At 25.8% G+C, this 14,652-nt stretch overlaps 1 non-coding gene across 1 annotated transcript; it reads right to left on the bottom strand.

Annotated features, from left to right (window-relative positions):
- Window positions 1-625: 625 nt before the first annotated feature.
- Window positions 626-697, bottom strand: TRNAP-AGG (transfer RNA proline (anticodon AGG)). The gene has a single exon. It is a non-coding gene; the product is annotated as a tRNA-Pro (tRNA).
- Window positions 698-14,652: the final 13,955 nt, after the last annotated feature.

Here is a 14,652-nt window from a genome sequence, read left to right as displayed (position 1 = left end):
TTTATGATTCATGATTCATGATTCAATTCATGATTCATGATTCCATTCAGTATTCATGATTCATGATTCAATTCATGATTCATGATTCATAATTTATGATTCATGATTCATGATTCGATTCATGATTCATGATTCAATTTATGATTCAATTCATGATTCATAATTTATGATTCATGATTCATGATTCAATTCATGATTCATAATTCATGATTCATGATTCAATTCATGATTCATAATTCATGATTCATGATTCAATTCATGATTCATAAATCATGATTCATAAATCATGATTCATAATTCAATTCATTATTCATGAATAATGATTCAATTTTTAAATTCAATTCATGAATAATGATTCAATTCATGATTCGATTCCTGATTCAATTCATTAATCATGATTCGATTTATGATTCATGATTCATGATTCAATTCATAATTCATGATTCATGATTCAATTCATGATCCATGATTTAATTCATGATTCATGATTCAATTCATGATTCAGTTCATGATTCAAGATTTAATTCATGATTCATGATTCCATTCAGCCATTTGAATCTATCTTCAAATGGCTAGCTTTACTGAATCAACTAAAAACAATAAGATGAAAATTACAAGGAGTCATGGGCTCGTCCGGGATTTGAACCCGGGACCTCTCGCACCCTAAGCGAGAATCATACCCCTAGACCAACGAGCCATTCAGAAGCATTAATTTAAGTGAGTTTTTCGAATTTTTAAAAGCAAAAAGAAGTAATTATTTTAAAAATTTAATTCTGACAAAAAGAAAATTGCAAAGTATAGAAAATATTACCTTTAACTAGACATTTTACAATGTAAACCCATTTCAATATTGCAATTTTATTATATATGATGCCTACAGTGTTTAGGTTTTTCTGGGGAATAATCAGAGAATTTATCACACTCTATGTGAGAAATACGTCTTTAGACCAATAAGCAACACAAGAGAACATGATTTAGCTGTGTTTTGTGTCAAAATGAGACTGTTCTTTAAATACACTCCAGGTCATTCATGATTCATGATTCATGATTCGATTCATGATTCATGATTCATGATTCAATTCAAAATTCATGATTCATGATTCAATTCATGATTCATAATTCATAATTTATGATTCATGATTTGATTCATGATTCATGATTCAATTCATGATTCGATTCATGATTCAATTAATTATTCATGATTCGATTTATGATTCATGATTCATGATTCATTTCATGATTCATGATTCAATTCATGATACGATTCATAATTCAATTCATGATTCATGATTCGATTTATGATTCATGATTCATGATTCAATTCATGATTCATGATTCAATTCATGATTCATGATTCGATTTATGATTCATGATTCATGATTCAATTCATGATTCATGATTCAATTCATGATTCGATTCATGATTCAATTCATGATTTATGGTTAGATTTATGATTCATGATTCATGATTCAATTCATGATTCATGATTCAATTCATGATTCATGATTCGATTTATGATTCATGATTCAATTCATGATTCATGATTCAATTCATGATTCTTGATTCCATTCAGTATTCATGATTCATGATTCAATTCATGATTCATGATTCATAATTCATGATTCATGATTCGATTCATGATTCATGATTCAATTCATGATTCATGATTCAATTCATGATTCATGATTCAATTCATGATTCATGATTCAATTCATGATTCAATTCATGATTCAATTATCGATTCATGATTCAATTTATGATTCATGATTCATGATTCCATTCAGTATTCATGATTCATGATTCAATTCATGATTCATGATTCATAATTCATGATTCATGATTCAATTCATGATTCATGATTCAATTCATGATTTGATTCATGATTCAATTAATGATTCATAATTCGATTTATGATTCATGAATTATGATTCAATTCATGATTCATGATTCAATTCATGTTTCATGATTCATGATTCAATTCATGATTCAATTCATAATTCATGATTCATGATTCAATTAATGATTCATGATTCGATTTATTATTCATGATTCATGATTCAATTCATGATTATTGACTCAATTCATGATTTGATTCATGATTCAATTCATGATTCATGATTCATAATTCATGATTCATGATTCATGATTCAATTCATGATTCATGATTCATGATTCATGATTCAATTCATGATTCAATTCATAATTTATGATTCATGATTCAATTCATGTGTCATGATTCATAATTCATGATTCATGATTCAATTCATGATTCATGATTCAATTCATGATTCGATTCATGATTCAATTAATGATTCATGATTCGATTTATGATTCATGATTCATGATTGAATTCATGATTCATTATTCATGATTCAATTCATGATTCATGATTCATGATTCAATTCATGATTCATGATTCAATTTATGATTCATGATTCATGATTAAATTCATGATTCATGATTCATAATTCATGATTCATGATTCATTTCATGATTCATAATTCATGATTCATGATTCAATTCATGATTCATGATTCATGATTCATGATTCAATTCACGATTCATGATTCAATTCATGATTCGATTCCTGATTCAATTCATGACTAATGATTCGATATATGATTCATGATTCATGATTCAATTCATAATTCATGATTCATGATTCAATTCATGATTCATGATTCAATTCATGATTCAATTTATGATTCAATTCATGATTCATGATTCGATTTATGATTCATGATTCAATTCATGATTCAATTCATGATTCAATTCATGATTCATGATTCCATTCAATATTCAAGATTCGATTCATGATTCTTAAATCATGATTTATGATTCGATTCATGATTCATGATTCATGATTCAATTCATGATTCATGATTCATGATTCAATCCATGATTCATGATTCAATTCATAATTCATGATTCAATTCATGATTCATGATTCCATTCAGTATTCATGATTCGATTCATGATTCTTAAATCATGATTCATGATTCAATTCAGGATCCATGATTCATGATTCAATTCATGATTCAAGATTCATGATTCAATCCATGATTTATGATTCAATTCATGATTCATGATTCAATTCATGATTCATGATTCAATTCATGATTCATGATTCAATTCATGATTCGATTCATGATTCATGATTCATGATTCAATTCATGATTCAAGATTCAATTTATGATTTATGATTCATGATTCAATTTATAATTCATGATTCAATTCATGATTATTGATTCATGATTCATGATTCGATTCATGATTCATGATTCAATTCATGATTCAATTCATGATTCATGATTCAATTCATGATTCATGATTCAATTCATGATTCAATTCATGATTTATGATTCATGATTCAATTTATCATTTATGATTCACGATTCATGATTCATGATTCAATTCATGATTCATGATTCAATTCATGATTCATGAATCATGATTCAATTCATGATTCATGAATTATGATTCAATTCATGATTCATGATTCATGATTTAATTCATAATTCATAATTCATGATTCATGATTCAATTTATGATTCAATTCATGATTCATGATTCAATTCATGATTAGATTCATGATTCAATTCATGATTTGATTCATGATTCATAATTCGATTCATGATTCATGATTCATGATTCAATTAATGATTCATGATTCATGATTCAATTCATGATTTCATTCATGATTCATGATTCATGATTGAATTCATGATTCATAATTCATGTTTCTTGATTCAATTCATGATTTATGATTCGATTCATGATTTAATTCATGATTCATGATTCATGATTGAATTCATGATTCATAATTCATGATTCATGATTCATGATTCAATTCATGATTCATGATTCAATTCATGATTCATGATTCATGATTCATGATTCAATTCATGATTCATGATTCAATTCATTATTCAATTCATGATTCATGATTGAATTCATGGTTCATAATTCATGATTCATGGTTCACTTCATGATTCATGATTCAATTCATGGTTAAATTCATGATTCATGATTCAATTTATGATTCATGATTCATGATTCAAATCATGATTCATGATTCATGATTCAATTCATGATTCAAATCATTATTCATAATTCATGATTCATGTTTCATAATTCAATTCATGATTCATAATTCATAATTCATGATTCAATTCATGATTCATGATTCATGATTCAATTCATGATTCATGATTCATGATTCAATTCATGATTCATGATTCATGATTTATGATTCAATTCATGATTCGATTCCTGATTCAATTCATGAATCATGATTCGATTTATGATTCATGAATCAATTCATAATTCATGATTCATGATTAAATTCATGATTCATGATTCAATTCATGATTCCATTTAGTATTCATGATTCATGATTCAATTCATGATTCATGATTCATAATTCATGATTCATGATTTGATTCATGATTCATGATTCAATTCATGATTCATGATTCAATTCATGATTCCTGATTCAATTCATGATTCAATTCATAATTCATGATTCATGATTCAATTCATGATTCATGATTCAATTCATGATTCGATTCATGATTCAATTAATGATTCATGATTTGATTTATGATTCATGATTCATGATTCAATTCATGATTCATGATTCAATTCATGATTCATGATTCAATTCATGATTCAATTCATGATTCAATTCATGATTCAATTCATGATTCATGATTCATGATTGAAATCATGATTCATGATTCATGATTCAATTCATGATTCATGATTCAATTCATGATTCAATTCATGATTCATGATTCAATTTATGATTTATGATTCAAGATTCATGATTCATGATTCAGTTCATGATTCATGATTCATGATTCAATTCATGATTCTTGATTTTTGATTTAATTCATGATTCATAATACATGATTCATGATTTAATTCATGATTCATGATTCATGATTCAATTCACGATTCATTATTCAAATTATGATTCGATTACTGATTCAATTCATGACTCATGATTCGATTTAGGATTCATGATTCATGATTCAATTCATAATTCATGATTCATGATTCAATTCATGATTCAATTCATGATTCAATTCATGATTCATGTTTCCATTCAGTATTCATGATTCGATTCATGATTCTTAAATCATGATTCATGATTCGATTCATGATTCATTATTCATAATTCAATTCATGAATCATGATTCATGATTCATGATTCAATCCATGATTCATGATTCAATTCATGATTCATAATTCAATTCATGATTCATTATGCAATTCATGATTCAATTCATGATTTGATTCATGATTCATGATTCATGATTCAGTTCATGATTCAAGATTCAATTTATGATTTATGATTCATGATTCAATTCATATTACATGATTCGATTCATGATTATTTATTCATGATTCATGATTCGATACATGATTCATGATTCATGATTCAATTCATGATTCATGATTCAATTCATGATTCAATTCATGATTCAATTTATCATTCATGATTCATGATTCATGATTCAATTCATGATTCATGATTCATGATTCAATTTATCATTCATGATTCATGATTCATGATTCATGATTCATGATTCAATTCATGATTCATGATTTAATTCATAATTCATAATTCATGATTCATGCTTCAATTTATGATTCAATTCATGATTCAATTTATGATTCATGATTCATGATTCATGATTCAATTCATGATTCATGATTCAATTCATGATTAGATTCATGATTCAATTCATGATTTCATTCATGATTCATGATTCGATTCATGATTCATGATTTATGATTCAATTCATGACTCATGATTCAATTCATGATTCATGATTTAATTCATGATTTAATTCATGATTCATTATTCATGATTCATGATTCTTGATTCAATTCATGATTTATGATTCATGATTCAATTCATGATTCATGATTCATGATTCAATTCATGATTCAATTAATGATTCATGATTCAATTTATGATTCATGATTCATGATTTAAATCATGATTCATGATTCAATTCATGATTCAAATCATGATTCATGATTCATGATTCAATTCATGATTCAAATCATGATTCATGATTCATGACTCAATTCATGATTCATGATTCATGATTCATGATTCAATCCATGATTCATGATTCAATTCATGATTCATAATTCAATTCATGATTCATGATTCAATTCATGATTCAATTCATGATTCAATTCATGATTTGATTCATGATTCATGATTCATGATTCAATTCATGATTCAATATTCAATTTATGATTTATGATTCATGATTCAATTCATATTTCATGATTCGATTCATGATTATTTATTCATGATTCATGATTCGATTCATGATTCATGATTCATGATTCAATTCATGATTCATGATTCAATTCATGATTCATGATTCAATTCATGATTCATGATTCATGATTCATGATTCATGATTCAATTCATGATTCATGATTCAATTTATCATTCATGATTCATGATTCATGATTCATGATTCAATTCATGATTCATGAAACAATTCATGATTCATGATTCAATTCATGATTCATGATTCAATTCATGATTCATGATTCAATTCATGATTCAATTTATCATTCATGATTCATGATTCATGAATCAATTCATGATTCATGATTCAATTTATCATTCATGATTCATGATTCATGATTCATGATTCATTTCATGATTCATGCTTCAATTTATGATTCAATTTATAATTCATGATTCAATTTATGATTCATGATTCATGATTCATGATTCAATTCATGATTCATGATTCAATTTATCATTCATGATTCATGATTCATGATTCATGATTCATTTCATGATTCATGCTTCAATTTATGATTCAATTCATGATTCATGATTCAATTCATGATTCATGATTCATGATTCAATTCATTATTCAATTCATGATTCATGATTGAATTCATGGTTCATAATTCATGATTCATGGTTCACTTCATGATTCATGATTCAATTCATGGTTAAATTCATGATTCATGATTCAATTTATGATTCATGATTCATGATTCAAATCATGATTCATGATTCATGATTCAATTCATGATTCAAATCATTATTCATAATTCATGATTCATGTTTCATGATTCAATTCATGATTCATAATTCATGATTCATGATTCAATTCATGATTCATGATTCATGATTCAATTCATGATTCATGATTCATGATTCAATTCATGATTCATGATTCATGATTTATGATTCAATTCATGATTCGATTCCTGATTCAATTCATGAATCATGATTCGATTTATGATTCATGAATCAATTCATAATTCATGATTCATGATTAAATTCATGATTCATGATTCAATTCATGATTCCATTTAGTATTCATGATTCATGATTCAATTCATGATTCATGATTCATAATTCATGATTCATGATTTGATTCATGATTCATGATTCATGATTCAATTCATGATTCATGATTCAATTCATGATTCCTGATTCAATTCATGATTCAATTCATAATTCATGATTCATGATTCAATTCATGATTCATGATTCAATTCATGATTCGATTCATGATTCAATTAATGATTCATGATTTGATTTATGATTCATGATTCATGATTCAATTCATGATTCATGATTCAATTCATGATTCAATTCATGATTCAATTCATGATTCATGATTGAAATCATGATTCATGATTCATGATTCAATTCATGATTCATGATTCAATTCATGATTCAATTCATGATTCATGATTCAATTTATGATTTATGATTCAAGATTCATGATTCATGATTCAGTTCATGATTCATGATTCATGATTCAATTCATGATTCTTGATTTATGATTTAATTCATGATTCATAATACATGATTCATGATTTAATTCATGATTCATGATTCATGATTCAATTCACGATTCATTATTCAAATTATGATTCGATTACTGATTCAAATTCATGACTCATGATTCGATTTAGGATTCATGATTCATGATTCAATTCATAATTCATGATTCATGATTCAATTCATGATTCAATTCATGATTCAATTCATGATTCATGTTTCCATTCAGTATTCATGATTCGATTCATGATTCTTAAATCATGATTCATGATTCGATTCATGATTCATTATTCATAATTCAATTCATGAATCATGATTCATGATTCATGATTCAATCCATGATTCATGATTCAATTCATGATTCATAATTCAATTCATGATTCATTATGCAATTCATGATTCAATTCATGATTTGATTCATGATTCATGATTCATGATTCAGTTCATGATTCAAGATTCAATTTATGATTTATGATTCATGATTCAATTCATATTTCATGATTCGATTCATGATTATTTATTCATGATTCATGATTCGATTCATGATTCATGATTCATGATTCAATTCATGATTCATGATTCAATTCATGATTCAATTCATGATTCAATTTATCATTCATGATTCATGATTCATGATTCAATTCATGATTCATGATTCATGATTCAATTTATCATTCATGATTCATGATTCATGATTCATGATTCATGATTCAATTCATGATTCATGATTTAATTCATAATTCATAATTCATGATTCATGCTTCAATTTATGATTCAATTCATGATTCATGATTCAATTTATGATTCATGATTCATGATTCATGATTCAATTCATGATTCATGATTCAATTCATGATTAGATTCATGATTCAATTCATGATTTCATTCATGATTCATGATTCGATTCATGATTCATGATTTATGATTCAATTCATGACTCATGATTCAATTCATGATTCATGATTTAATTCATGATTTAATTCATGATTCATTATTCATGATTCATGATTCTTGATTCAATTCATGATTTATGATTCATGATTCAATTCATGATTCATGATTCATGATTCAATTCATGATTTATGATTCATGATTCAATTCATGATTCAATTAATGATTCATGATTCAATTTATGATTCATGATTCATGATTTAAATCATGATTTATGATTCATGATTCAATTCATGATTCAAATCATGATTCATGATTCATGATTCAATTCATGATTCAAATCATGATTCATGATTCATGACTCAATTCATGATTCATGATTCATGATTCATGATTCAATCCATGATTCATGATTCAATTCATGATTCATAATTCAATTCATGATTCAATATTCAATTTATGATTTATGATTCATGATTCAATTCATATTTCATGATTCGATTCATGATTATTTATTCATGATTCATGATTCGATTCATGATTCATGATTCATGATTCAATTCATGATTCATGATTCAATTCATGATTCATGATTCAATTCATGATTCATGATTCAATTCATGATTCAATTTATCATTCATGATTCATGATTCATGATTCAATTCATGATTCATGATTCAATTTATCATTCATGATTCATGATTCATGATTCATGATTCAATTCATGATTCATGAAACAATTCATGATTCATGATTCAATTCATGATTCATGATTCAATTCATGATTCATGATTCAATTCATGATTCAATTTATCATTCATGATTCATGATTCAATTCATGATTTATGATTCAATTTATCATTCATGATTCATGATTCATGATTTATGATTCATTTCATGATTCATGCTTCAATTTATGATTCAATTTATGATTCATGATTCAATTTATGATTCATGATTCATGATTCATGCTTCAATTTATGATTCATGATTCAATTCATGATTAGATTCATGATTCAATTCATGATTTCATTCATGATTCATGATTCGATTCATGATTCATGATTCATGATTCAATTCATGACTCATGATTCAATTCATGATTCAAATCATGATTCATGATTCATGATTCAATTCATGATTTAATTCATGATTCATTATTCATGATTCATGATTCATGATTGAATTCATGATTCATAATTCATGATTCATGATTCTTGATTCAATTCATGATTTATGATTTGATTCATGATTTAATTCATGATTCATGATTCATAATTCAATTCATGATTTATGATTCATGATTCAATTCATGATTCATGATTCAATTCATGATTTGTGATTCATGATTCAATTCATGATTCAATTCATGATTCATGATTCAATTTATTATTCATGATTCATGATTTAAATCATGATTCATGATTCATGATTCAATTCATGATTCATGATTTATGATTCAATTCATGATTCGATTCCTGATTCAATTCATGAATCATGATTCGATTTATGATTCATGATTCAATTCATGATTCAATTCATAATTCAATTTATGATTCAATTCATGATTCATGATTCAATTCATGATTCATGATTCCATTCAGTATTCATGATTCATAATTCAATTCATGATTCATGATTCATAATTCATGATTCATAATTCATGATTCATGATTCATGATTCGATTCGTGATTCATGATTCAATTCATGATTCATGATTCATGATTCATGATTGAATTCATGATTCATGATTCAATTCATGATTCATGATTCAATTCATGATTCGATTCATGATTCAATTCATGATTTGATTCATGATTCATGATTCGATTCATGATTCATGATTAAATTCATGATTCATGATTCCAATTATGATTCATGATTCATGATTAAATTCATGATTCATGATTCATGATTCAATTCATGATTCATGATTCAATTCATGATTTAATTCATGATTCATGATTCATGAATTATGATTCATGATTCAATATATGATATATGATTCATGATTCATGATTCAATTCATGATTCATGATTCATGATTCAATTAATGATTCAAATCATGATTCATGATTCAATTTATGATTCATGATTCATGATTCAATTCATGATGCAATTCATGATTCATGATTCATGAATTATGATTCATGATTCAATTCATGATTCATTATTCATAATTCATGATTCATGATTCAATTCATGATTCATGATTCATGATTTAATTCACGATTCATGATTTAATTCATGATTCATGATTCGATTCATGATTCGATTCCTGATTCAATTCATGACTCATGATTCGATTTATGATTCAAGATTCATGATTCAATTCAAAATTCATGATTCATGATTCAATTCATGATTCATGATTCAATTCCTGATTCAATTCATGATTCAATTTATAATTCAATTCATGATTCATGATTCAATTCATGATACATGATTCATAATTCATGATTCATGATTCGATTCATGATTCATTATTCAATTCATGATTCATGATTCATAATACATGATTCATGATTCATGATTCGATTCATGATTCATGATTCATGAGTCATGATTCATGATTCATGATTCAATTCATGATTCATGATTCATGATTCAATTCTTGATTCATGATTCATGATTCAATTGATGCTTTGATTCATGATTCATGATTCGATTCATGATTCATGATTCTTGATTTAATTCATTATTCATGATTCGATTCATGATTCATGATTTATGATTCAATTCATTATTCATGATTCATGATTCAATTCATGATTCATGATTCAATTCATGATTCATAATTCAATTCATGATTAATAATTCGATTCATGATTCTTGATTCATGATTCATGATTCGATTCATGATTCATGATCCATTTTTCAATTCATAATTCATAATTCATGATTCATGATTCAATTCATGATTCATGATTCAATTCATGATTCGATTCATGATTCATGATTTAATTTATGATTCATGATTCATGATTCATGACTCAATTCATGATTCATGATTCAATTCATGATTCAGTTCATGACTCATAAATCATGATTCAATTCATGATTCATGATCGAATTCATAATTCATGATTCATGATTCAATTCATGATTCATGACTCAATTCATGATTCGATTCATGATTCAATTCATGATTCATGATTCGATTTATGATTCATGATTCATGATTCAATATATGATTCATGATTGAATTCATGATTCAATTCATGATTCATGATTCAATTCATGATTCAATTCATGATTCATGATTCCTGATTCCATTCAGTATTCATGATTCCATTCATGATTCTTGATTCATGATTCAATTCATGATTCATGATTCATAATTCATGATTCAATTTATAATTCATGATTCAATTCATGATTCATGATTCAATTCATGATTCATGATTCAATTCATGATTTAATTCATGATTCATGATTCATTATTCATGATTCATAATTCATGATTCTTGATTCAATTCATGATTCATGATTCGATTCATGATTCATGATTCATGATTCAATTCATGATTCATGATTCATGATTCAATTCATGATTCATGATTCCTGATTCAATTCATGATTCAATTTATGATTCATGATTCATTTTATGATTTATGATTCATGATTCATGATTCAATTCATGATTATATTCATGATTCATAATTCATGATTCATGATTGATGATTCAATTCATGATTCATAATTCATGATTCATGATTCAATTCAAGATTCATGATTCATGATTCATGATTCAATTCATGATTCAATTCATAATTCATGATTCATGATTCAATTCATGATTCAATTCATAACTCATGATTCATGATTCAATTCATGATTCACGATTTATAATTCATGATTCATGATTCAATTCATGATTCAATTCATGATTCATGATTTGATTTATGATTCATGATTCAATTCATGATTCATGATTCAATTCATGATTCATGATTCAATTCATGATTCAATTCATGATTCATAATTCGATTCATGATTCATGATTCATGATTAAAATCATAATTCATGATTCATGATTCAATGCATGATTCATGATTCATGATTCAATTCATGATTCAATTCAAGATTCATGATTCAATTCATGATTCATGATTCAAATTATGATTCGATTCCTGATTCAATTCATGACTCATCAGTCAATTTATGATTCATGATTGATGATTCAATTCATAATTCATGATTCATGATTCATGATTCAATTCATGATTCAATTCATGATTCAATTCATGATTCAATTCATGATTCATGATTCCATTCAGTATTCATGATTCAATTCATGATTCTTAAATCATGATTCATGATTCGATTCAGGATTCATGATTCATAATTCAATTCATGATTCATGATTCATGATTCAATTCAAGATTCATAATTCATTTCATGATTCATGATTCAATTCATGATTCGATTCATGATTCTTTTTTTGATTCGATTCATGATTCATGATTCATGATTCAATTCATGATTCAAGATTCAATTTATGATTTATGATTCATGATTCAATTCATAATTCATGATTTGATTCATGATTATTGATTCATGATTCATGATTCATGATTCATGATTCAATTCATGATTCAATTCATGATTCATGATTCAATTCATGATTCAATTCATAACTCATGATTCATGATTCAATTCATGATTCACGATTCATAATTCATGATTAATGATTCAATTCTTGATTCAATTAATGATTCATGATTTGATTTATGATTCATGATTCCTGATTCAGTTCATGATTCATGATTCAATTCATGATTCGATTCATGATTCATGACTCTGTTCATGATTCAATTCATGATTCATGATTCAATGCATGATTCATGATTCATGATTCAATTCATGATTCAATTCACGATTCATGATTCAATGCATGATTCATGATTCATGATTCAATTCATGATTCAATTCACGATTCATGATTCAATTCATGATTGATGATTCAAATTATGATTCGATTCCTGATTCAATTCATGACTCATCATTCAATTTATGATTCATGATTGATGATTCAATTCATAATTCATGATTCATAATTCAATTCATGATTCATGATTCAATTCACGATTCTTATATCATGATTCATGATTCGATTCAGGATTCATGATTCATAATTCAATTCATGATTCATGATTCAATCCATGATTCATGATTCAATTCATGATTCATAATTCATTTCATGATTCATGATTCAATTCATGATTCGATTCATGATTCAATTTATGATTCGATTCATGATTCATGATTCAATTCATGATTCAAGATTCAATTTATGATTTATGATTCATGATTCAATTCATAATTCATGATTTGATTCATGATTATTGATTCATGATTCATGATTCAATTTATCATTCATGATTCAATTCATGATTCAATTCATGATTCATGATTCAATTTATCATTCATGATTCATGATTCATGATTCATGATTTAATTCATGATTCATGATTCAATTCATGATTCTTGATTCCATTCAGTATTCATGATTCATGATTCAATTCATGATTCATGATTCATAATTCATGATTCATGATTCAATTCATGATTCGTGATTCATGATTCAATTCATAATTCATGATTCATGATTCAATTTATGATTCAATTCATGATTCATGATTCAATTCATGATTAGATTCATGATTCAATTCATGATTTGATTCATGATTCGTGATTCATGATTCAATTCATGATTCATGATTCATGATTCAATTTATGATCCATGATTCATGATTCAATTCATGATTTAATTCATGTTTTATGATTCATGATTCATGATTCAGGATTGAATTCATGATTCATAATTCATGATTCATGATTCATGATTCAATTCATGATTCATGATTCATGATTCATGATTCATGATTCAATTCATGATTCATGATTCATG

Source organism: Mixophyes fleayi, unplaced genomic scaffold (genome assembly GCF_038048845.1).
Source record: "Mixophyes fleayi isolate aMixFle1 unplaced genomic scaffold, aMixFle1.hap1 Scaffold_52, whole genome shotgun sequence".
Lineage (NCBI taxonomy): Eukaryota > Metazoa > Chordata > Amphibia > Anura > Limnodynastidae > Mixophyes > Mixophyes fleayi.
The sequence above is the reverse complement of the archived record's forward strand: the minus strand, read 5'-3'. Positions and strand labels throughout refer to the sequence as shown.